Source organism: Bos javanicus, chromosome 5 (assembly GCF_032452875.1).
Source record: "Bos javanicus breed banteng chromosome 5, ARS-OSU_banteng_1.0, whole genome shotgun sequence".
NCBI classification, from domain to species: domain Eukaryota; kingdom Metazoa; phylum Chordata; class Mammalia; order Artiodactyla; family Bovidae; genus Bos; species Bos javanicus.
This window is the reverse complement of record NC_083872.1, coordinates 84840382-84866624: the sequence shown is the minus strand read 5'-3', so window position 1 is coordinate 84866624 and position 26243 is coordinate 84840382. Positions and strand designations below refer to the sequence as shown.

The 26243-nt window shown below is 40.9% G+C and overlaps 1 protein-coding gene across 6 annotated transcripts in view; it reads right to left on the bottom strand.

The window, feature by feature from the left end:
• LMNTD1 (lamin tail domain containing 1) overlaps positions 1-26243 on the bottom strand; it is a 491035-nt gene that overhangs the window by 152600 nt on the left and 312192 nt on the right. For all 6 annotated transcript variants that reach the window (XM_061417580.1, XM_061417579.1, XM_061417584.1 and 3 more), the window contains one exon: positions 22265-22366. The gene's annotated coding sequence lies outside the window, so the exon portion shown is untranslated. The remainder of the gene's footprint in view (positions 1-22264; positions 22367-26243) is intronic.

The window sequence follows — 26243 nt, the reverse complement described above, 5'->3', positions numbered from 1 at the left end:
CACAAGCTGGAATCAAGATTGCCAGGAGAAATATCAATAACCTCAGATATGCAGATGACATCACACTTATGGTAGAAAGCAAAGAAGAACTAAAGAGCCTCTTGATGAAAGTGAAAGAGGAGAGTGAAAAAGTTGGCTTAAAACTTAACATTCAGAAAACCAAGAACATGGCTTCTGGCCCCATCACTTCATGGCAAATAGATGGAGAAGAAATGGAAACATACTTTATTTTCTTGGGCTCCAAAATCAATGCAGATGGTGACTGCACCCATGAAATTAAAAGATGCTTGCCCCTTGGAAGAAAATTTATGACTAACCTAGACAGCATATTAAAAAGCAGAGACACTACTTTGTCAACAAAGGTCCGTCTAGTCAAAGCTATGGTTTTTCCAGTAGTCATGTATGGATGTGAGAGTTGGACTATAAAGAAAGCTGAGTGCTGAAGAATTGATGCTTTTGAACTGTGGTGTTGGAGAAGACTCTTGAGTCCCTTGGACTGCAAGGAGATCCAACCAATCCACCCTAGAGGAGATCAATCCTAAATATTCATTGGAAGGACTGATGCTGAAGCTGAAATTCCAATCCTTTGACCACCTGATGCGAAGAGCTGACTCATTGGAAATGACCCTGATGCTGGCAAAGATTGAAGGTGAGAGAAGAAGGGGACAACAGAGGATGAGATGGTTGGATGGCATCACTGACTCAATGGACATGAGTTTGAGTAGGCTCCAGGAGTTCGTGATGGACAGGGAAGCCTGGCATGCTGCAATCCATGGGGTCACAAAGAGTTGGACATGACTGAGTGACTGAACTGAACTGAGAGGACAAATGACCCTGGAGGAGGGCATAACAGCCCACTCCAGTATTTTTGCCTGGAGAATCCCCATGAACAGGGGAGCCTGGCGGGCTACAGTCCATGAGGTTGCAAAGAGTTGGACACTACTGAGTGACTAACCACAGCACAGCACAGAGGACAAATGAATGGATAGAAACAGGGGAAGAGGAAGGGTGGAAGGAACTGGGAGATTGGTACTGACGTATATACACTACTATTTATAAAATAGATAACTAATGAGAACCTACTGTATAGCACAGAAAGTCTAAAAAAAAAAAAGTGAGTGTGGCCCCACATCAAGTTCTAGTACAGCATAGTTCTAGTACAGCATAAGTACCCACTGGAGCATGGAAGCAAGGAGAAGCAAGACTCCAGGGAGTGGGACTCCTGAATTCACGCCTCTACCATGAATTCAGTCTGTTGAATTCAGTCTGTTGAAAGACTGGAGACAATGCAACAGGCTTGAATAAAAGCGAGGCCACCTGAGCTGAGGGTAAGGAAGGATGTGCTGTGTGCTCAGTCATATCCGACTCTTTGTGACCCCACGGACTGTAGCCCGCCAGGCTCCTCTGTTCATGGAATTTTCCAGGCAGGAATACTGGAGTGGGTTTCCATTTCTTCCTTCGGGGGATCTTCCTGACCCAGGGATAGAAGGTGCATCTCTTGAGTCTCCTGCATTGGTAGGCAGATTCTTTACTACTAGAGCCACCTGGGGAGCCCTATTAGGGCATAAAGTGAAGAAGAAAGTGAAAGTGAAGTCACTCAGCCTACCAGGCTCCTCAGTCATGGGATTTTCCAGGCAAGAATACTGGAGTGTGTTGCCATTTCCTTCTTCAGGAGATCTTCCCCACCCAGGTATTGAACCCAGGTCTCTTGCATTGTAGGCAGACGCTTTACCATCTGAGTCACCACGGAAGTCCCTATTAGGGCATGAACAATCATCCAAAAGGGGCTGGTATGGCACAGGTCAAAGAGCGACTATCCCCAGGTTTTGGTATCTCTTGTCCAGCACGTTTGCCGGACTGACTCAAGGCCTCATCGGTTGAGGTTGGGCTGCAAGGATTAGGAGAGGGCAAAGTTCCCCAGCTTCTCTCTGTTCTGGCTTGATGGGCATTGGTCCTCAGCCAGACCACACCTCCCGGGGACATGCTTCCCTGGGGAACAGCGGAGGGGGGCTGAGGAATGTGGAAGAGCACAGAGGCAAATAGCTTCTCTCTGATTTCATGCTTCCTGTTAAGTGTGGGTCAGCAAGAACAACAGCCTGCAGGCAGATCTGACCAGGACAGGGACACCCACAGAGTTACTGGGATCTGGGAGTGTGAAAGCTTCCTTAGCTCCGGGGCCTACGCAGATGCGGGAGAGGTCATGCCAGGTCAGTGACCATGGCACCTGGTGCTGAGATCACCTTTCAAGGTGACCCTTCAAAGCCTGGGGTCATGAAACCAAATTAGGGTGCGACACTGGGGATGCCAGATCACCAGCCAGGTAGTGGTCCCTGAAGAACGTGCTAGGCAAGATTTTCCTGTATTCCTCATTCCAGCCCTTTCTTGGGGCTTGCTGAGCACTGGTTGGTCCGTCTCTGCCTGATTGTTACTTACACAAGGTTTTGGAAGTTATTTTAAAACATTTTAGCTTATCTTGGGTCGGCCAAACAGTTTGTTCAGATGATGTTACAGGAAAACCCAAATGAACTTTTCAGTCAACTCAACATGTATTTTTATCTCTACCAAAAGCTTTTTTGGTAAACATTAAATATTAAATATGTTTAAATTAAATGTTTTCTGAGTGTCTACTGTGTACAGATCACTCACTGTCAATGAAAAGAAAGATCTTGACCTGCTCACCCACATACATTTTCAATCAAACCACATGTGATTGTCTATATCATCCCTCTCTCTGCCCATTATATCCCTTCTCTCCATATGATACAGGCTCCTGGGGAGATTTGAAAAAACTAACCATTTTGACCAGCCTGAAATTTAAAACAAAATTTTTAATTAAAAAAAAATCAGTCTGGACAGGTGTGGGGCTTTTGCAAAGCAAATTCTTATTTTCAGAGATCTCTTTGCTTTTATTTGCCAAGCAGCCCTAAGAATGTCTGGATTTGGAGAGAAACCTAGGCTGGTCTGCAAGCATTTCGGGGAGTCTCTGTATTTTCTAGGAAATCTCAATGGGAGAATCCTTCCTTGGACTGGGAGAAGCTGCTAATATCACAGGCATAAGAAGGTTTTTCTCCCCAAATTTTCTTCTTCACCCCATCACCGCCATTAGCCTTCACCACACACATACACACACATGTCTGATGAGAGAGCAGATTTTATTCAAATATAAGGCCAAGCAGGGGCTTCCCTGGTGGCTCAGTGGTATAAAATTCGCCTGCCAATGCAGGTGACTTGGTTTTGATCTCTGGGCTGGGAAGATTCCTTTGGGGAGGAAACGGCAACCCACTCTGGTATTCTTGCCTGGAGAATTCCATGGACAGAGGAGCCTGGTGGGCTATAGTCCACAGGACTGTAAGAATCAAACATGACTTAGAAGCTAAACAACAGCAGGCAAAAGTGACTCATCCACTTACATCAAATCAAATAGAATCACCGGCAAGGCTGTAAGAAAACAACTTAAGAAATGATGCAGCATGTCATGATGACCCAACCAAAATAATCTAAACCAGTGAAGTACGGAGGGCAGACAAGTATTTCAAAAATCAAAGCAGAACCTTGCTTTCTGAGGGCTAAATGGCAACTAAAGGAAACAGATGAGCCTTGGTCTGGCTTGTAGAAGGCTACAACATAGAAAGGAAAGGCAAAAAAGCCCATATTCAGGCAAGGCTGGCAATTAAGGAAAACAAAAAGAACTTGAAAGAGGTAGATCAATGCTGTGAACCTGTAGCAAGCACAGGGCAATGCTGAGATGGTGTAGGTTATAGTTCACACAATCTCCACAATCTGTGCATTTTAAAATAAATTAATTAATGTAGAAAGGAAAAGGAAAATGTGTTGATTCTACTGATACAATGCAATTAAAATCAGTCTCCAAATCTGAAAAAAGAAATCATAGGCTCATTAGCTTATTAACATTTTTACTTTGAGTAGAAATAATCTTTCAGAGGGAACATGTCATAATATCCCCTATGCACACGTGGGTTCTGCCATTAATTAACTGACTGTCAGCATCTTCCAAAGGACTGCTGCCGCCTGCCTCGGTACAGGCTGTTCTGTTGGAAGAAAGGGGCGGAACCATGGTGTTCCACCACCCAGAACTTGTGCTAATGGCGCTCCTATTACAATATCCTCTGAATTGGAAAGGACCAAAAATGCCTCTTGTGAAGAGAATTAATGGGGGTACATGTAAGATTGCGAGTGGGAAAGAGAGGCCTGGGCACGAAGCCCAGAGACGGACAAGCTCCCACATGAATAGTTTTTCCCTAAGCTTTCATCAGAGATGCTGCAGGTCTCGACGTTGTCAACTGCTCACCTTGATGAGATTCTCAAAGGCACCTAACACAACACAGTTAGCAAGGTTAACCCAAGGGCACCAGGGTATTATTCTGACGGTCTGAAGATGAACAAGCGCTTAAAGCAAAGCAAACAAAACCAATCAACCAAACAAACAAAAAACAAAACTTTAGAGGAGGACGAGTACAGCTTTCAACCCTTAGAAATGCATCTGCAAGTTTCTAGACTCAGCATTTCCCAAAAGTTCGATTGTGAACGGCCTGTTTTGCTCAACCCTGTCCACTGCTATAAAACAAACATTTCTATATTGCTGCATACAGTATTTACAAAACATCTCAGAATTATTTACAGAGCATCTCAGAATATGGTCTTCAATCCAGGTAAAGAAAGCAAACAATTATAATCCATGCTGAGTGCTGATCATCTAAAAAGCAGTTAAGTGTGCTTACCGCAATCACTGCTGTTGTTTTAGGGCCACATAAAAATACAGTGCCTACGTGTTATTTGACAAAGTTGCCAAGTTGGTGAAAGGTTCTTTATGAGACAATAAAGAATAAATACAATCAGATAAGAAGACAGGAATTGCCACACTGGGTGGTCCAGTATTCTTGAAGTTCTGTTATTTGTTGCCAGCACAACCTCAGCGGGAGAGGGAGGGCTTGGTTGTCCTTCCGCAACTGTATGCCTTGCCCAGTTCTTCATCCCAAGGTGCAATCTCTGTTTTTATGGGCTCCTTAGCAGAGTGCACACTCCAAACCTTTCAGCATTACTTTGTTGCTAGGAATGGCTCTGCTTTTCACAAAACAGTTCAAATTCTTTCAGAATCCACGTATATTTTCTTCCATTTGTTCAGTCGCTAAGTTGTGTCCAACTATTTGCCACCTCGTGGACTGCAGCATGCCACATTTCCCTGTACTTCACTATCTCCCAGAGTGTGCTCAAACTCATGTCCATTAAGTTGATAATGCTATCTAATCATCTCATCCTCTGATACCTCCTTCTCCTGCCCTCAATCTTTCCCAGCATCAGGGTCTTTTCTAATGAGTCAGCTCTTCACATCAGGTAGCCAAAGTATCAAACTTCGGCTTCAGCATCAGTCCTTTCAATAACCCATTCCAGTGTTCTTGCCTGGAGAATCCCAGGGATGGGGGAGCCTGGTGGGCTGCCGTCTATGAGGTCGCACGGAGTCGGACACGACTGAAGTGACTTAGCAGCATTCAGGGTGAAATCTTTTAGGATTGACTGGTTTGATCTCCTTGAAGTCCAAGGGACTCTCAAGAATCTTGAGTTTCACAAAAAAACTTGCTATGTAAAATGGTAAGCCAGACAATGAAAAGTTTTAAGTCTTCACTCTCATTTTTTTTTTGGTAAGAAACTAAATAAAAATATCCTAAAAGGCATTTTTTAGAGCAATAAAGCATACTTGGGGGAGGGAGGTTTAGGAGGGACAGGACATACATATACCTATGGCCAATTCATGTTGCTATTAATACATCAACAGAAACCAACACAATATTATAAAGCAATTACCCTCCAATTAAAAATAATTTCTTTTTTTTTTTAAAGCATACTTGGAAAACTTTAAAGGTATTTACTCAAGAGGGATAAAACATATGGTCCTAAGAGAATTGAAGATCTCAAATTTGGGGCTTTCAGTAGCAGTATTTGGGCTTGAAATACTTTAAACTCTAGAACTGAGTCTTATCTCACTTTTCTCAGCAATGATCCCAGTACCTGACAAGGTCTTATTCAATCTGTATTTGCTTTTAAAAAATGACTGATACATTAGTACATTCATGTGTAATATCTACATCTATAAGGCCTAGTTGTACATGCATTAAAATATTATGGTTTTATGGAAGCTTTTAGTTTTTCAATATTTCCCTCTTCTTTCAAAAATTTTCCTATTACTGTCTTAATATGCTTTATATTTCTCAGTGGTTTCTATTACTATCTGATATTATGTTTTGGTTTACCTGCTTGGTTTTGGCCTGTTTTCCCCCACAAGAATGTGAGCCTATGGTGGGAGTAATTTTGTCTGTTTGTTCAAACATCATGTCAGGTCCTGAAATGGTACCTGGTAGGTATTAGATTGGTTCAAACATAATTGCGATTTTGGACCATGACTTTTAAATCATTATATCTGGCTCAAACACATCTTTATTAATCAAAATAGGAACAATTACAATCAACACATTTTTGCCAACAAGAAATAAGTTTGCTCATTCTTGTAGTGTAAAAATCCATGCCTCAGGGACTCTTCAAAAGCATTTTCTGCCTCCTACTGGTTGTGGAAGCGTTTTCCCTGCAAAAAGTTGTTGAGATGCTTGAAGAAGTGGTAGTCAGTTGATGAGAAGTCAGGTGAATATGGTCGATGAGGGAAAACTTTGTAGCCCAATTAGTTCAACTTTCAAAGTGCTGGTTGTACAACATTCAGTTGGGCTTGTCGTGGAGAAGAATTGGGCCCTTTCTGTTGATCAATGCTGGCTTCATGTGTGGCTGCATCTCTTTGATTTGCTGAGTATATTTCTCAAATGTAATGGTTTCACCAGGATTCAGAAAGCTATAGTGGATCAGACAGGCAGCAGACCACCAGACAAGGGCCATGTCCTTTTTTTGGTGCAAGTTTGGCTTTGGGAAGTGCTTTGGAGCTTCTTCTCAGCCCAACCACTGAGCTGAGTTGGTCATTGCCAGTTGTCATATAAAATCCACTTTCTGCACATCACAATCCAATAGAGAAATGGTTTGTTGTTGTCGCATAGAATAAGAGAAGATGACACTTCAAAATGACAATTTTTTTGATTTGTGGTCAACTCACAAGACACACACTTATTGAGCTTTTTCACCTTTCCGATTTGCTTCATGCCAAATGACTGTAGAATGGTTGATGTTGAGTTCTTCGGCAATGTTTGTGTCGTTATAAAAGGATCAGTTTCGATGATGGCTCTCACATGATTGTTATCAACTTCAAATGACCAGCCACTGTGCTCCTCATCTTCAAGGCTCTCATCTCCTTTGCAAAACTTCTTGAACCACCATTGCACTGTATGTTCGTTAGCAGTCCCTGGGTCAAATGTGTTTTTGATGATGTGAGTTGTCTTTGCTGCTTTACAACCCATTTTGAATTTGAATAAGAAAATCGCCTGAATTTGCTTTTTGTCTAATATCATTTCCATAGTCTCAAATACATATAAAATACACAGCAAGTAATAAGTCATTAGAAAAAAAAACATAAAGCAGGAAATGTGCATTAAAATGATATATAGTGAAAGTATTAGCCACTCAGTCATGTCTGACTTTTTATGATCCCATGGACTGTGGCTCACTAGGCTTCTCTGTCCATGGAATTCTCCAGGCAACAATATTGGGGTGGGTAGCCATTCCCTTCTCTAGGGGATCTTACCAACCCAGAGATCGAATCTTGGTCTCCCACATTGCAAGCAGATTCTTTACCACCTGAGTCACCAGGGAAGCCCATGATGTATAACATAACCACATTTATTTAAGAATGTATTCCAATATCAAATGGCAAAGTTCAACAGTGAAAAACCTCAATTACTTTTGCACCAGCTTGATAATATGCACTGAATAAGCACTTGTTGACTGGTGAGAAATGGATTTTCATACACATGTTGTCACTGACCCAGTATTCCCCACCAGAGACAGGGAAACAAGGCCAAGTGAAGGGACTCAGAGTCCAGTCAGGAGCCAAGAGGTCACTGCCCAGCCACCAGCAGGTCACAGATGGCAAATTCTGTGCCTTGAGCCTAGCTCCCTTAGTTAGTACCCCTGCCCAAATTCCTTTCGCAATGTGGTTCTTATTACTCTATGTGTATTTCGACCATTCAAGAACATAAAGACATTCATTTTTACATTTTATTTATTTTATTTATGGCTATACTGGGTCTTCTTTGCTATGTGAGGGCTTTCTCTAGCTCTGGCAAGCTAGGCTGCTCTCTAATTGCTTCTCATTAAGATGGCTTCGCTAGTTACTGCGTGTGGGCTCTCGAGCGCCCGGGCTTCAGTAGTTGTGACAAGTGGGCTCAGTTGCCCTGCAGCATGTAGAATCTTCCCGGACTCGATCAAATCCATGTCCCTGCATTGACAGGTGGATTCTTAACCACTGGACCAATAGGGAAGTTCAATACATTGATGATTTTTAATTTTAAACTAAAATAATATCAATAAAGTGTTCTATTTCCTTCTGCTCAATAAGCAGGCAGGCCAGAGAAACTCCAGTCTTTAGACTGACAACTTGTTGCCATGGTAACGATAACAAGTTTGATTTCTTAGGGAAGGTGAAAAACAATTTTCCGTTATTCTATTTAGAGAATAGTTTTTGTTTTTTTATTTTTCCACTTATTTGGGTATAGAAAAAGAGACACTCTCTTACCTTTTAAAAATTTAGTGGTCAATCATTGTAATTGTTTGATGTTTAATTTTCCCACAAAGACTTCAGACAATGTAATATTTCTCAGCAAGTGGAAGATATAGCGTGACCTTTATTCTATGTGATCAGCTTTATTTCCATTTTACAGATGAGTACAGAGAAGCTTCACAATACAATTACTATCTTCACAATTACAATTACACAATATCAATTACTACAATATACTTCACAATACAATTATCTATCTCAGCTCAAAATGAAAATGACTGACCCAAATGATTAGAATTGTAAGCAAAGTAGATCCAATTAGAATCCAAAGATGATATTAAAACTCTGAAAATGTGGTCCTTCTTCTCCATTTGGTTTGGTTTTCCAGTGACTCTATAAAATAGGGAGATTTAACACAGACACCTATTGGTGAGATGAATGACAAATGGAGAGTTGGAAGTGATTGAAGAGAGGGTGAACATTCATCAGCGTTTGCAGTAAATTGGATTATTTTAGACTAGATGCTGTTTTGGGAAGCTATGTACAAAGCTTTTATGGTGGGGGGCGGGGGCAGTTTCTGGAACATATTCTGTTCTCCAGGATGAAGGGGTATTCTAATGAGTGGGTTTTTTTTCAATACATGTATGATGTAGGACATAGCACAAAAGAATACTAAAATTGCTTTTTAAAACTATTTATTTATTCGGCTGCATCAGGTCTTCGTTGCAGCAGGCAGGAATCTTTCCTCGAGGTGTGCAGGCTCAGGGGTTGTGCCCCAGGGGTTAGTTTCTCTGTGGCAAGTGAGATCTTAGTTCCCCAACCAGGGATCGAACCAGGGCCCCTTGTGCTGCAGAGCAGATTCTCCACCACTGGATGGCCAGGGAAGTCCCCATAAAACTGCTTTTTTAGTGAATGAATTTGAATAATACTGACTTTTATTATCACAACCTAATACTTATGATTTTTCTTTTTCCAGGTTCAGTCTGCCTTTCCTGATATGTTTTACAGTTTTTGAGGGTATTGATCATGCCTTCTTCTTTATGTGTAGGAAATACTCAAGAAATGCTTCTCACTTTATCACTTTCTCTAATAAATATGAAAGTAATCAAAATGTTTCATTTTTCTTGAAAAAGAATATTTATTGAAAGACTATTAGTTCTACTCTGAAAATAATATGCATTCATTTTGGAGAATGGGAAATAACACAAAATAAAGTTAAAATTTGTTATTTTCCAACCTGGAAATAGCTTATACTAATAATATTTAGTAAATTTAATTTACTTATTTCTTCTTGGTTTATATAAAATATTCCCTTTAAAAAAACCTAAACCATGATTGCCATCTTGCTTTGTATCCAGCTTCACTCATTTGACATAAGTTAAATGAGGTACATTTAGGTACAATTAACACAATATAAAAGCAAGGAAGAAAAATAGAACACCTTATATTTTAAATTAGAATGACTCACAAACATGTGCAATGTTCTTTCTAAAATGTATTTTTAAAACCACTCAGCTATTATTAAATCCTAATGCAATAATCAGAAATGCCTGAAGCCCTGCTCTGAAGCACACAAAAAAAGGATGATCTTCAGGTGTTGGTATGCATTTTCACATTCTGTCCTGCTCTTCTTCCCACTTCAACTGCAGTTTGTCCTCTGTCAAGGAGGCCCAAGTACACGGAGGCGGCACAGAGCGGCTCAACTCCTCCCATCACTTCCTCTCATCCCAAGACGCAGCTGTCTTCTGTATCTCCAATAAGACGCTGCTTCTCAGCTTCTTTCAGTCCTTCAACACATCCGCGTACAGAACTCCCATCAGAATACCGAACATCGCCAATGCAACAGCTGGCTCTCATACAGCTACGTCTTCTCTTTCACTGTATTAGTTTTCAGGATTCATTTCATTGCCTGCTTTTTGACTTGGCTTATTTATTTGTTCTATATATACAGCAAAAGCTTTGATATGCTTTAATGTAATGAAATGATTGAATCATTCCTTATAAGCTATTTTAAAAAATCTTCAGTTTATAATAGAAGGTAACATTTTATTGCATTGCTTTATTTCTAAAAAAAAATTCAGTTTTCCAACAAATCAATAAAATAATAATAAATGAAATAGGGACTTCCTTGGTGGCCCAGTGGTTAAGAATCCACCTTCCAATTCAGGGGATGAGGGTTCAATCCCTGGTCAGGGAGCTAAGATACCATATGCTGTGGGGCAACTAAGCCTATCAGCTGCAACTACTGAGCCCGTGCACCACCATTAAGAAAGAAGCCTCCACACCTCAGCAAAGGATCCTCTGCAGGGCAGCTAAGACCCATTGCAGCCAAAATAAATAAATAAAAATTCTTAAAAAGAAATAGAAGTTAGTGGCTTAAAAGTAAAAGAGCTGGTTTTTGTCCTTGTTGTTGTCATTCTTAGCACTTTTAAATTTCATATCAATTTAGCATATGAAACAGAAAGTGAAACATTTGACTTTATTGTTAGTTGACCAACCATCCATGCATGCCTGGTACTACCCCAGGCTAGTGGTGGTTTCAGAGGCACTGAAAGCCATACGTCCTGGGGAAACTCCCCAGTCCCAGACAAACCAGGATGGTTGGTCAACCTGAGCCTTGTTCTGTAAGATACATTATATTTATCAGCCTACTGATGTTCATGATGCTGGAGGTATTTTCTAGGGAGTGAAAAATACTTTAAACAAATCAAATTTTTACCCATATTATAGTCCAATTCCTGCCAAGCATAACAATAGACAATTGTGATCATTCTGGGAGATGTTTTCAGCCCTCTACATATCTAAACAAGAATATGTGATCTGCAAAGTGAAAGTTGCTCAGTTGTGTCCGACTCTTTGTGACCCCATGGCCTATACAGTCCATGGAATTCTCCAGGCCAGAATACTGGAGTGGGTAGCCTTTCCCTTCTCCAGGGGATCTTCCCAACCCAGGTCTCCTGTACTCCTGGCGGATTCTTTACCAGCTGAGCCATCAGGGAAGCCCAAGAATACTGGAGTGGGTAGCCTATCCCTTCCCCACCCATAAATCTAACCAGGGTCTCTTTCATTGCAGATGGATTCTTTACCAACTGAGCTACCAGAGAAGCCCATACTGTTTGTTAATTGCCCAAAAGTTCATATGTTGATGCATGCATACAACAATGATTCAATAAAATTGCACCGATTCCATTTTCCACTGTCCTTTTGTTTCTGGTGACAATTAGTTTTACTAAACGGAACCAAAACCCCAACAATTCCAAACTTTATGTCTTTCAGACCTGACTTCTTCCCCCAAATCTTCAGCACTGGAGTCTCTACTAAAGCTTTAACATTTCCTGTAGTTTTCCAAAGCTGCTTCTCTGCACCAGTGCAAGGCATCCAACAAGAGGCCTGAGAAAGAGCACTCTGTTTGGTGGAGCCACACCTCTGAACATCTGCCATTCTTCTGCCTATTGTTAGAAAATAATGTACCCCTGGAAGGCTCCTTCTCTCTCCCTTCTTTAGCAGATTTTGCTAGCAATCTGTCCTTAAGCTCACTGACCTCGGTGCTCCATTTCTAACAGAGTGCAATATGGAGGCTGCCCTTTAATTCATCCTGGGGTTGAAGACTTTGAGTCACATACTTGTCAACATCTTGATGTGCAATCCTATTTTGTTAATATGAAAATTCATTACTGTTCCCACACAGCACAGAAACATTTCATAACAGCAGGGAAAAAGGGTTTTATGAATTAAGAAAAAAATACTGAGATTTCTTTCTCAGCTTGTACTACTAGTTTATAACTTGCACCCAGGAAACTCCAGTGTTAATGCTCATTGCTTGAGCATCTGGAAAGTGCACTCTCACTGATTTTGATAACTTAACCCATATCCTATAATGCATGGCAGTTTCCTAACTCCAAATTTAATTTCATTCGTAGATTTGGAAGGCACTGTGACATTTTTCATCCTGATAAAAATATCAAAGACCAAGTTTTTTTTAAACTTACTAGACACAGTTTTGAATTTAAATAGAGACCATGATTTGAATGGTGACTAACATAATTACTGTGGGACCATATTTTATTTTTAGAAAATACTTCAAGAGAAAACCAAAGATGTTTGGAATTAATTAGGTACCTCAGATTAAAGAGGTGTAATTTTAATGCATCAATCTAAAAAAGATAAATGGAACATTGTTTTGAAATATTATTTTTTAAAATGTAGAACTCTCAAAAAAAAAAAAACCCAGAACCTCAGAGACACATTGTAAATAATTAGATTGCTTAAAATCTGTCAGTTTATAAATATTATGTGAGGATTATGTTGGCTTCATGTGGTTCTATGTGAGGATTATGTTGGCTTCATGTGGTTCTTTGAGGATTTGAATTTTCTCTGCGATGGTGGTGGTAGATGCATAAATAAGGATTATATATCATATCAAGTTGTAACAAGAAAGGCAATGTGGCCTCATATTTCATCTTTTGGACTTTTCTAATCAGTTAGATACAGGTATAAGATTTAGTTCTGCCTCTTACTAACTGGGCCACTTTGGACAAATTACCAAATCTCTTTCAGCCTTGGTTTTTCACATCTGTAAAATGGGGATGCTCTCATAGGAATTAGATGAAATAATGTACAAAGAGCATGTAACACAAGGTCTGGCATCTATTAAGCACTCAGTACATGATAGACACTGTTACTAGGTTCATTAATCATCAGAGATACTGGGATAAACAATGAAAGCAACACTTTGTGTCTCCCAGGAGGTTCTCCCCAATTTATGATGGCACATAGCCCAACCAGAGTTCCCAGTACATACCAAATGTCTTTTTATCCAAGAAACCTTCCCTGATTCCCTCAACTATATATGAACATTAACTCTTACATATCCTTATCAGTGGCCTAAAGTAAAATCCCCAAATACACAGAGGCATTGGTATTTATAGTTCTTTGTGTTCTTACCACTTTGTGGGTAGGGGTTCTGTTTTCCTCATCCTAGCGTTCCTCACCCTCCAAGCTCCTAATGTCTAAGAGAGATGAATGTAGACAACTAGAAGTCCAAGTAGCATATATGTGCAAAGAAAGTAGCGTAAACAAAGCTGTCAGTGTTCAGAGGAGGGAGGTGATAAGAAAATATCTGTCTAGAGGAAGTAGTTTTTAAGTGGGACAAAAAGGCTGAAAAGAATTTCAAATAAGAGAAATAGAGAAAAGGCAACCTGATGAAGAAACACATGAACCACAAACAGTAAGTCAGTTTGATCACAGCAAGTTGAGTATGTGGTGGGCAGGAGGTCATCCCCAAAGAGAGATGCAATCTGATTGCAGAGAACTCTAAAGCGCAAGCAAAGGAGGCTGGATTTCGTTTTGGGGTCAATAAGGAGTTGTCAAAGCTTGGGAACCAGGAAGTGACGGAGAAGAGATGCCAGCTGCTCGCATCGTGACCTTCCAACTCTGTACTCATTAACACCTGTATAAACTTGCTAAGTATCTTCAAATTATCTGTCCCATTTCTGTGTCTTTAAGACACAGTTATGCTGCATACTAAGTCTCGAAAGTATGTAAAGCTAGCAGTCAACCACAGCTCCTGTTTCTGCAATAGAGAGTAAATTTCTGTTTTGTTTAAGAGCAGAGGTTTGGGAGGTAAAATGTCATGGATTCAAATCTTAGCTCTGTCAGTTATGAAAGAATGATGTCAAGAAATTACTTAACCACTCTAAGGCCTAGTTTCCTCACCTCTAGATTAAGTAGTTGTATTAACTCACAGAAGTTAAATGCCATGCAGGTAAAGAACTTAAGAGACACTGCAGAAACTGCTCATATGACTCTATGATTCATCATTCCTCTATCTCACCTCTCTGGTTCTTTAGATCCCTGGTTTTCTTTGGCTTCCAGCTTTTGATACTATTTCTAGTTCCCCATCATGTTTGACAATATGATAGGGCTCCCTTCTCCAGTATCAGGAACACTGCAAGTATCCACTTCAAAGGGCTTAAGCCTAACAGTATAATAAAGGGACTGTTTACAGAGATAACGACTGGGTTAAGAAGCAAAGGATGGTGGAACACCAATGAATGAGAAATCACAATCATCTTTAAAGTAGAAGAAGGAGCAATTCCACTCCTGGGCATATATCTGGAGAAAATCATAATTAAAAAGATACATGCACCCCAGTGTTCACTGCAGCACTGTTTATAATAACCAGGCCATGGAAGCAACCCAAATATCCGTCAACAGAAGGATAAGAAGATATGGCATATCTTTATATAAAGAAGATATATATATATATTATATATGATAAGTGTGTGTATTAGTTGCTCAGTCATGTCTGATTTTTCATGACTCCATGGACTGTAACCAATCAGGTTCCTCTGTCCATGGAAATCTTCAGGCAAGAATACTGGAGTGGGTTGCCATTCCCTTCTCCAGGGGATCTTCCCGACCTAGGGATTGAACCCCAGTCTCCCACATTGCAGGCTGATACTTCACTGTCTGAGCCACCAGGGAAACCCAAATTACATATATCCATATAATGAATATTAACAAAGGTCCATCTAGTCAAAGCTATGGTTTTTCTAGTAGTCACATACAGATGTGAGAATTGGACTATAAAGAAAGCTGAGCACTGAAGGATTGGTGTTTTTGAACTGTGGTGTTGGAGAAAAGACTCTTGAGAGTCCCTTGGATTGCAAGGAGATCCAACCAGTCCATCCTAAAGGAAATCAATCCTGAATATTCATTGGAAGGACTGATGCTGAAGCTGAAGCTCCAATCTTTTGGCCACCTGATGTAAAGAACTGACCCATTTGAAAAGACCCTGATGCTGGGAAAGATTGAAGGCGGGAGGAGAAGGGGATGATAGAGGATGAGATGGTTGGATGGATCACCAGCTCGATGGACTTGAGTTTGAGTAAGCTCTGGGAGTTGTTGACGGACAGAGAAGCCTGGTGTGCTGCAGTCCATGGTGTCGTAAAGAGCTGGACACAACTGAGCAACTGAAGTGAACTGGATTTCCCAGGTGGTGCTAGTGGTAATAGAGAAAGCAATTGCACCCCACTCCAGTACTCTTGCCTGGAAAAATCCCATGGATGGAGGAGCCTGGTAGGCTGCAGTCCATGGGGTCGAGAAGAGTCAGACATGACTGAAGCGACTTAGCAACAGCAGCAGCAGCTAGTGGTAAAGAACCCACATGACAATGCAGGAGACATAAGAGATGCGGGTTCGATCCTTGGGTCCAGAAGATCCCCTGGAGGGGGGCAATGGCAACCCACTCCAGTATTCTTGCCTGGAGAATCCCACAGACAGGCGATTCTGGCAGTCACACAGAGACGGACATGACTGAAGCAACAGCATACAATGGAATATTCAGTTCAGTTCAGTTCAGTTCAGTCACTCAGTCATGTCCAACTCTTTGCAACCCCATGAATCACAGCCTGCAGGATATTACTCGGACATAAAAAAAGAATGCAATAATTCCATTTGCAGCAATATGGATGGACCTAGAGATTGTTAGGGAAGTAAGTCAGACAGAGAAAGATAAATATACAGTATCACTTATATGTGGAATCTAAAAAAAAGTGGTACAAAAGAATGTTATTTACTAAACAGAAATAGTCACAGACATGGAAAACAACTTTATGGTTAGCAGGGAGTAAGGGGGGGGAATACTGAATGACTTGGGAGATTGGGATTGACACATACAGACTACTATATATAAAATAAGGACCTACTGTATAGCACAGCGACCTCTACTCAATACTCTGTAATGACTTATACGGGAAAAGAATCTAAAAGGAGTGGATATATGTATATGTAAGACTGATTCACTCTGTTGCACAGCAAAAACTAACACCACATTGTAAATCAATTATTGTTGTTCAGTCACTCAGTTGTGTCTGACTCTTTGTGTCCCCATGGACTGCAGCACGCCAGGCTTCCCTGTCCTTCACCATCTCCTGGAGTTTGCACAAAATCAACTATAGTCCAATAAAAAGTAATCAAAAAATAAAATACATGGCAAATCTTAAAACAATTTTATAATTAAGAAAAAAAAAAGTAGAAGAGGAACAAAGGTGTTGTGGCCTGAGGGGACGCAGCCGCTCCAGAACAACAGTGGGGCAGGGAGGGAGCAGTGTGTGCGCAAGAGAATCGCCCAACCTCTTTCTCTTCTTTCCCTCCAATGCCTTGCCAGTGCTTTCCACTGGCTGAACCCAGTTCAGAGCAAAACAGTAACAGAACCAGGTGATACAGTCTACAGAGGCCGGTTTTCTGGGACACAAGCAAGGCAGAGAAGATCAGAAAACAGATGGTGCAATGGGGCTGGGGCAAAATGTGTTGTTTTCTGAATAAGGGGTCTAAGTATGGAAAGGAATGGAAACATCTGAATGGAAGGTTATCACTGCCTCCATGACAGATGGAGGAAAGGAAGCTCAGAGAGGTAGTCTTGCTGAGGTTATCAGCTAGAAAAAGGAACCGATTTGGAGCCCTTAATGGTGCCTTGGTCCACCTTGTTTCCCACTACACTGCATGGCTCCGCTCAGAGTGATGGTTGAAATGACCTTAGTCTCCCCTAAGCAGTTTCTGCCCTGAGATAAACCAAGGGTGTGAAACCTCATTCCTTACCCCTCCTGCAGTTCCCTACATTTTTGGTCTGAATCCATTCACTGTGGTTTTCCAAACAATCTTTCAGAGAGGGTTTCTTAAATTGCCAATAACTTTGAAAGGTATTGACAATAAGAAATTGGATTCCCTCCTTTTTGGGGAGAAGGAAGATATAAAGACATCTGAAAGAAAGAAAGAGATAGAGAGAAAAGCAAGGAAAGAAAGAAAAAAAGGAAGGAAGGGAAGGAAAAGGGAGAGGGGGGCAGGAAGAGGGACAGGGAGAGAAAGAATCTCAGCGTAAACAGCTTGGGTAGCAAGATTGGTAACAACTAAAAACTGGAGACTAACCAAATGCCTGTCAACAACTGAAGAATGTAAAAACAAACTGTGGAAATCCATGTAATGAAATATAATACAGGGAGGGAACTAGAACTGCATACAACAAAGGGAATGAGTCAAAGATGTAGTATTGAGAGGAGGAAGCCACGGACCATTTGTACGATTTCAAAAGCAGGCAAAAATAATCTATGGTGTTAGAAGATAGGATTGTGGTAATTTTAGCATCTAGGAAATGAAAACAGGCTCCTGTGTTGTTAATCATTTTCTGGGTTTTGTCTATTTGCTTGTTTTTGTATATTTGTTTGATCTGGGTGGTGGTTGTAGAGGTGTGTTCATTTTGTGAAAGTTCATTGAGCTGCCCCTTAGATCTGTGTCCTTTTCTACATGCACAGACACACAGTTTCAGGGAGCCAGTTGCATTAGTCAGTTATGAAGCAGTAAAAATCAATCTTTCAAAATTTCTGTGGCTTTCAACACAAAGTTTTCTCTTTGTGGTAAGCACAATTCTAAGAATGGTGTTACACCTGTGATGATGTTACCTTACATGGCAAAGGGGTTCTGCAGGTCCTGCTGGGCTCCTTGCCCTTTGGTCCAGCCCCCACGTTGTGGTCCTGTCCTGCCTGTCCTGTCCTGCTCCTGTCCTGTCTCTGGCTCTTCCTGCCCAGCTCCTTCCCACGCTGCCCACGGTCCCCAGGAGCGCCATGGGGACCCCCTTATGGAGCCAGCAGTGCACAGGCTCAAGTCCTGCTATCTTCCTCGGCACCTCCTCTTTATGAATCAGTTGACTTGAAGATAAGATTATCAAGGCAGACCTAACCTAACTGTGGTTGCTGTTATTCAGTTGCTCAGTCCTGTCTGACTCTTTGTGACACTATGGACTGCAGTGTGCCAGCCTTCCCTGTCCTTCACCATCTCCCGGAGCTTGCTCAAATCATGTCCATTGGGTGAGTGATGCCATCTAACCCTTTTGTTCTCTGTCATCCCCTTCTCCTTCTTCCTTCAGTCTTCCCCAGCATCAGGGTCTTTTCTAATGAGACAGCTCTTCACATCAGGTGGCCAAAGTATTGGAGCTTCAGCTTTAGCATCAGTCCTTCCAATATATTCAGGATTGATTTCCTTTAGGATTGATTGGTTTGATCCCCTTAATTATGCGAACCAATTAAAAGCAGAGTGTTTTCTGGTCAGAGACTTGCCAGGGTGCAGATTCAATGTGCCATTACTGGCTTGAGGATGAAAGATGCCATACCAAAAAGGCCTGAAAGGAGCCCTTAGGAACTGAGGCCAAGCCCTGGCCCATAGCCAGTAAGAAAACAGAAACTAAGTCCTATGATCATAAGGAGACACGTTCTGCCAATAACCAGTGAGCTCTGAAAAGAACTTCAAATCCTAAATGAGAATAGCAGCTGACGTCTTGATTTCAGCCTGGTGAGATACTCAGCAGGGTATGCAGGAGCACCATGCCCACACATCTGACCTGTAGAAACTGGGAGATGATACATTGTGGTTTTAAGGTGCTAAGTTTGTGTTAATTTGTTTGCAGCAACAGAAAACAACCAGGGCACACTTACTCATATTTTGGTAGCTCTGTGTTGGCAGCTGCTAGAACCCTCTTGGCTCTGCTCCATGTGCCTTCACATTCTGGAACCCACACTGAAGAAGCTTCTCTATTTGGGACATTCATATGACAGAGGGAAAAGAGCAAGCAAGGTAGACAGAAACCCACGTTGCCTCTTAAAGCATGTAGTGTTCATCTTATCTGCTCACACTCCAGTGGTCAAAGCAGGCCACATGGCCAGACCCAAAAGCAATGGGACAGGATGTATAGTCTTATAGGAAAGGCAAGATCGAGTAATACTGAAAAACCATGCAATCTATCACCATGGAATGTTAGAACTGTGACCTAATTGGAAACAGCAGAGTCTATGGGGTCAGAAAGGCCACATATGAATCTTCGTACCACCACCTTACTGGCTGTGTGACCATGAAGTTAGGATATTTCTCTGAGCCTTGGTCTCTTAAATGGCAAACACCTATATCTTACAGGATTGTTGTGAATGTTAAATGTACCAGTATGATTCCTGATAGATACTCTAACATGTCTTCATAAATATTAGCCTCAGTCTCTTACCTTGGGGATTAACCAGAATATAATTCTTCCAAGGGGAGCAATCAGAGAAAGAAAATCATATCTAAACCCACCTCTTTTCCCCATATTTTCCTAATAAACTAATGCAGAGTCCAAAATGTATAACTCCTTTATACACTGTATCTTTTGACTGTTGTAGTAACGAATGGCTTGGGCTTCCTTGATAGCTCAAATGGTAAAGAATCTGCTGGAAATGCAGGAGACCTAGGTTCAATCCCTGGGTCAGGAAGATACCCTGGAAAAGGGAATTTCTACCCACTGCATGTTGTATTTTCAAGAGTTGCCAGTATTCTTGCCTGGAGCATTCCATGGACAGAAGAGCCTGGTGGCTAAAGTCCATTTGAAAAGAGTCGGGCACAACTGAGTGACTAATGCTTTCTTCACTTTTCATTTATTTTTTCAGTAACAAATGGCTTAGAGTAAAGAGAATATAATATTGCTCTTCTGAATGGGATTGTTGAATGCAATCAACATGTGAGGTTGGATTACTTTATAATTACCTTTCTAAACTGATGACTCACTTTAACACCTAATTTTGGCTATGGTGTTATAAAGCCATAGTTACTACAGGTGGAAAACTGGCAAATGAGTCAATAATATTTTGTCCTCAGAATGTTTAGATTTTATTTTTAACTTGCCTAGGTGGTTTTCAATGTATTTCAGGTTTCTAGTTCACAAATACCTCTTTTAAAGTAACTATTATTATTTTTAAGCCCCAATCCATTATTTAGGGTTTTAACTCTTTTTAAATCACATAAAAAATAACAATCTATCTCTTTCTCTCCTACACACACACACACACACACACAAAGAAATTAGTACACTTTCTTCAGCAGAAGAAAAGAGTCAAATTACTCAAAAACTTTTCAGATGGGGATTTCCCTGATTGTCCAGTGGTTAGGAATCCACCTGCAAATGCAGGGGACATGAGTTTGATCCCCGGTCAGGGAACTAGATCCCACATGGGATGAATCAACTGGGCCCATGTGCCACAGCTTCTGAGCCTGCACTCTGGAGCCCACAAGCTTCAGCTACTGAAGCCTGCATGCCCTAAAGCCAACACTCTGCAACAAAAGAGGCCACCACAAGCCTGCTCACCACAACTGGAGAGCGCCAGTGCACAGCAATGAAGATCCAGTGCAGCCAAAAGTAAGTAAATAAATAAACGTATCAGACGAAGACAACTACAGTCAACATTTTAGTGTATAGTCTTCCAATTTTTTTTTCCTGAATAGATAATATATAGACTGCATTTGTGTGTGTATACACGCGCACACGCATATATGGCATATGTTTGTATTTCTGTATGTTTACATATATTTCTCAAAAATGGAGCTATATATTATACTTATTTTTAACCTGCTTTTTCATGTAGTTATATACATATATACCATGGCTACAGTCCATAGGGTGGCAAAGAGTCAGACAAGACTGAAGCAACTTAGCACACATATACACACACACACACACACACACAACATTACTTTAATAATTTCATTTAATGATTTTATGTGTATTTTTCAGTTAGTATATTACTATTGAATATTTAGGTTATTTGTTAATTTTCTATTATTTACTCTGAAAGTGAGTTTCCACTAGCCCATATATATGAATTAGAGGGAGTCAGGGCATAGTGCTTGCTGGCCAGAGCACCCATTGATTTTAGCCCTGCTGATCGGGCAAGTCTGCTCTTAATATATATATATATTATATATTCTTGAAATGTTAAAAAAAAAACAACAATAAACAGAATCCCTCTTAGATTGGATGAGGCTTTTCTGGAAATTTTCAGCCATTTTATATTATCAAGAGTTGCCAGACAGAGATTTCCTTGGTCGAATGGTTAAGAACCCACCTTCCAGTGCAGGGGACACAGGTTCAATTCCTGGTCAGGGAACTAAGATTCCATATGCCACTGAGCAACTGAGCCCACAAGCCACATCTAGAGAATCCGTACACCACAGCAAAAGGTCCTGAATGATGCAACTGAGATTCCCTGTGCCACAACTAAGACCCAATGCAGCCAAATAAATAAATAGAGTTGCCAGATGGCACATAAGAGGACCAACATCTTGGTTTATTACCTGTCTTTTCCGTGAGTTGTCCTTATTGAGCTGTTAATTTCTCCAAGAAAGGGCATCAAAACGATTAAAGTGCTATGACTTTAGGTCAGAGATGAATTTAGTGCCCCACATCCACTGTCATCTCAAAGATGCTCATGATTAAAGCACTCAGGTGATGTCTTTCTTTATTTATTGAAAATAAAAATGGAAAAGAGAGCCTTATGTTCTGATTCTTTTTTTGCTTCAGATCAAGCAAATAATTGCTTTTAAGTCCCTAAAAGAACTTGTAGTAATGACTCTTGAAAGCCCTGAATGAAGCCATTGTTATAGAAACATGACTGCCTTTATGGGTGAAACAATTACATTTTTATACCACATGGAATTAAATGGAAGTTTCTATTTGCCTCTGTTAAGAAATGCCTTTGGAGAGACTGGGAGCCAATTACCCAGGAGCTGGTGGACACTGACCTCTAGCCAGCCCGCCTGGTCCCAGCCTTCTGTTGTCTCTTCCTGGGCTCCAACTGGAGCTCTTCTGATGAATGCACTATTGTTAGTCTCTTCGGAGAGGAGCTGTGAAAGGAAAGGGAAGATTATTGGTAAGTGGGTAGGAAAATGTTCCAACAAAAGAATGAAATGAAGTAATTAGCTTCCTTCTATATATAAGCACCAGCCTTGCTGTTAAATCTTCAGGCTGTAGCGAGTAAGGAAAACAATGACATTCCTGATGCATGGAGAGTCACCTGCAGCCATTGACCAATCACAGGTAAGGCCACTCTCTTCTTTACCCTGGGGAAAATGGGAGGTGTGTTAGCGTTAGTTGCTCAGTCATGTCCAGGTCTTTGTGACTCCATGTACTGTAACCTGCCAGGCTCCTCTGTTCCTGGGACTCTCGAGTCAAGAATACTGGAGTGGATTGCTATTTCCTTCTCTAAGAATGGCTCACATTTTAAAAGGTTTTAATAAGATGAGAACTATCCTAGGATAAATTTGCAGTCATCCCACCCCAGGGTGACATATATATATGCTTTTTAATTCCATCATGGTTTATCACAGGATACTGAATATAGTTCTTGTGCTATACAGTAGGGCCTTGATGTTTATCCATCCTATTTATAATAGCTTACATCTGCTAACCCCAACTTCCCAGTCCATCACTTTCCCTCCCCCCTCCCCTTTGGCAGTCACAAGTCTGTTCTCTATATCTATGAGTCTGTTTCTTTCTTGTGATAGATTTATTTGTGCCATGCTTTCCATTTAGAATGGGAATCATTCCTGAATGGAAGGACTATGTAAAATGACAAGCCCTAAAGGGAATAATTCTTTTTAACATGATATGACCTTTTGAAGGGCTTCTCTATGGCTCAGCTGGTAAAGAACCTACCCGTCAATGCAGGAGACACAAGAGACGCAGGCCATCCCTGGGTCGAGAAGATACCGGGGAGAAGGGAATGGCTACCCACTCCAGTATTCTTGCCTGGAGAATTCCATGGACAGAGGAGCCTGGCAGTCTACAGTCCATGGGGTTGCAAAGAGTCAGACACAACTGAATGACTAACACTGACTTACTTGGTTTAACAGGCCGGGGATTTTAAAACGTTATACACACTTATCTTAGATATTATAGTTTAACCTAAGACATATATGAGTACATTCAGCAATTGTATAATAGAATAGAATGCCAAGGACCTTCCTCTGAGTGTCTGCTAATTAGAGTTGTATCATTTGTCTTGTAAGAACCACACTCAAGCTTCTGTTTCCTTAAAGTGCAGCAAAATGCAATCTGAGTGCAGAATGTTAAAGATATGTTTACAAACTTTTCCCAAGCATGTCTGGTTCACCTTTCCTATACTGATTTGGATTATAATATTTTCAGGCCACTCACTCTCACCAAGTCGTTCCAAAGAATCTCAACTTAGTTTTCACAGGAACAATTCTATTTTACACTCAAGGTTTCATTGGTTTATATAATATGTAATTAAATGCTGTAACATAATGAACAGTACAAGTGCATTGATTGGCTCGCTGATAAAATACAACTGTTTCTTGGTAAAGATACAACGAAATTGATGGGACCAGGGCAATTCAATGTACCAGACCTCTACTAATCTCCAATGATGAGTGTGAAGGAAGATTGGGCAGTGTTGTTAATGAGGTGATTTGGCTATTTGGGAATTGATAATGTGAGCTAGAGCAACAGTAGAGCTTTCCAGGTGATGCTAATGGTAAAGTACCTGCCTGCCAATGAAGAAGCCACAGGAGACTTGAGTTCGATCCCTGGGTTGAGAAGCTCCTCTGGAGGAGAGCATGGCAACCCACTCCAGTATTCTTGCCTGGAGAATCCCACGGACAGAGGAGCCTGGCGGGCTACAGTCCATAGAGTTGCACAGAGTTGGACACAAATGAAGCGACTTAGCACTCATGCACAGCAACAGTAGTAGAAGTAGTAGAAAAAGATAGGAGAGGACAAACTGAAATGGCAGAAACTTTGGAAATAAACAGGCTTGAGTTCAAATTCTGACTTCATTGCTTAGCTGTGAACCTCAAAGTTTCTGCTTACTTACATGTAAAACAGGAATAACTGGTGCGGTGAAAGATCGGGAAAACACAGCTAATGTACTTAGCAGTGTACCTAACACAAGTAGGTAAACGATATAATATTATCAGTAGAATTTCATGTTGAATTGAGGAAACTGAAGACTCAAAGATGATTTCCTATTATCTACCCTTGCCTAAATAAATGATAATAAGATAAAAAAGATAACATCACTAACGGAAATAGGAAAACCAAGAGGAGAAACAAGAGAAGAACTGAACATATTTTCAGGCTGAGGGGAGAGAATCAGTAGCAAGAGAAATTTTTTTAAAAAAAATTAGAAATCAAATATGGTTTTCTCCATTGTATGAGATTGTGGGTGGTTTTTACACTCATCTTTGTTCCTTTCTATATCTTCCAAGTTTTCTACATTGACTGTATAAATACTGGGCTCAAAACAAAACAAAAATGAAAAACACCATTTCCTTCAACATGAGATATGAGATGGGGGTAGTCTATGAGATAATGCTCCAGGAAAAATGGAATAGGGTGGGATGGGGACACAGAGGGAGAAAAAAAAGCTTGGAAAGGGGAGAGAGAGATTGTTTCCACTGAGGCAAGAAAGAAAAGAGAATGAATGAAGGTTCAGAGAAGTTCTAAACTGGGGGTAAGACAATTTGAGGAAAATCACATCCTTTGGCTTCTATATTTTTAAGTAAATTAAGAGCCAAGGTAGTTTGGTAAAACTGAGGAGGGAAGAAAGAACCAGAAATATGGAAAGAGTGTCTGCTGTATATTTCAGGAAACCCTAACTCAGGGCTCTATAGTGACCTTAATGGGAAGGAAAGCCAAAAAAAGGGTGGGGGGTATATGTTACATAGAGCTAGTTCACTTTGCTGTGCTGTAGAAACTAACACATTACAATCAAACAAAGCAACTATACTCCAATAAAAATTAAATTTAAGAAATAAATAAAAACACTGACAGCTGTTGAACTTAAATAGGAAGGCAAGTGACAGGTGGGAAAGATACATTGTAAGGAAGCTTGGGACCTAGGAGACCCAGGAGGCCAAGTTTGGGTTTCTTGAAAAGCCTATTTTCAACAGGAACTAATATGTATCTTGTGGTTGCCATGGAGCTGAATAGAATGAGGAGGTCAAAAGGTATTAATAATAATGTTTATAGTATATAATATTATTTATAGTATAATTAGGAGGTTAAAAGAGAATACTATTTGTGCCAGTGTATGCTTTTCCTTTAATACATTTATATTTTTAAAGGGTTTTTAATGGCATTACTGAAACTACAATAAAGTGAAGAAAAGAAATACGGAGAGAGTAAAAATTTTTTTAAAACTTAATATGAGGAACAGAAAAAGGTTCAATTTGAAATTGATACAATATTCCCGAAGAGCCAGAGCAGCTGGCCCTCAGCTCAGAGCAGCTGAGGTTGGAGAATATGTGTGCATAGTGGTCAGTGGCCGAGTTATCTCTGTGGCTGCAGCTGACCATTTGGAAAGGGGAGTGGCAGCTAGAACTGGCCGGGCAGATGGGGCAGGAGAAATGGGTGTGGACATTTAGGAGAATCCTTCCCCTTCCCAGTCTGCGCTTCCTCCTCATCTCTCACAATGACTACCATGTCTTCTGTTGCTCCTTGCAGAAAGCCCGGGATCACGCTAGCCTTCTCCTTCAGGAACCCCCACCTAAACAGTCCCCAGGTTCTGCCCATTTTCTCTCCTAACAGTACACCCCTCTTCACTGTCACCGCAGCTGCACAGGCTGTTGTCCTCTCGCCCTGTGGCCTCGGCCTCTAACTGCTCGGCCAGGTCCGCTTCTGCTTCACTCAGTTCCATTCTTTGCACTGTCCTGGCCTTTAAAAGTCACATCAGGAACTGGTTCACCCTTTTAAGACCCA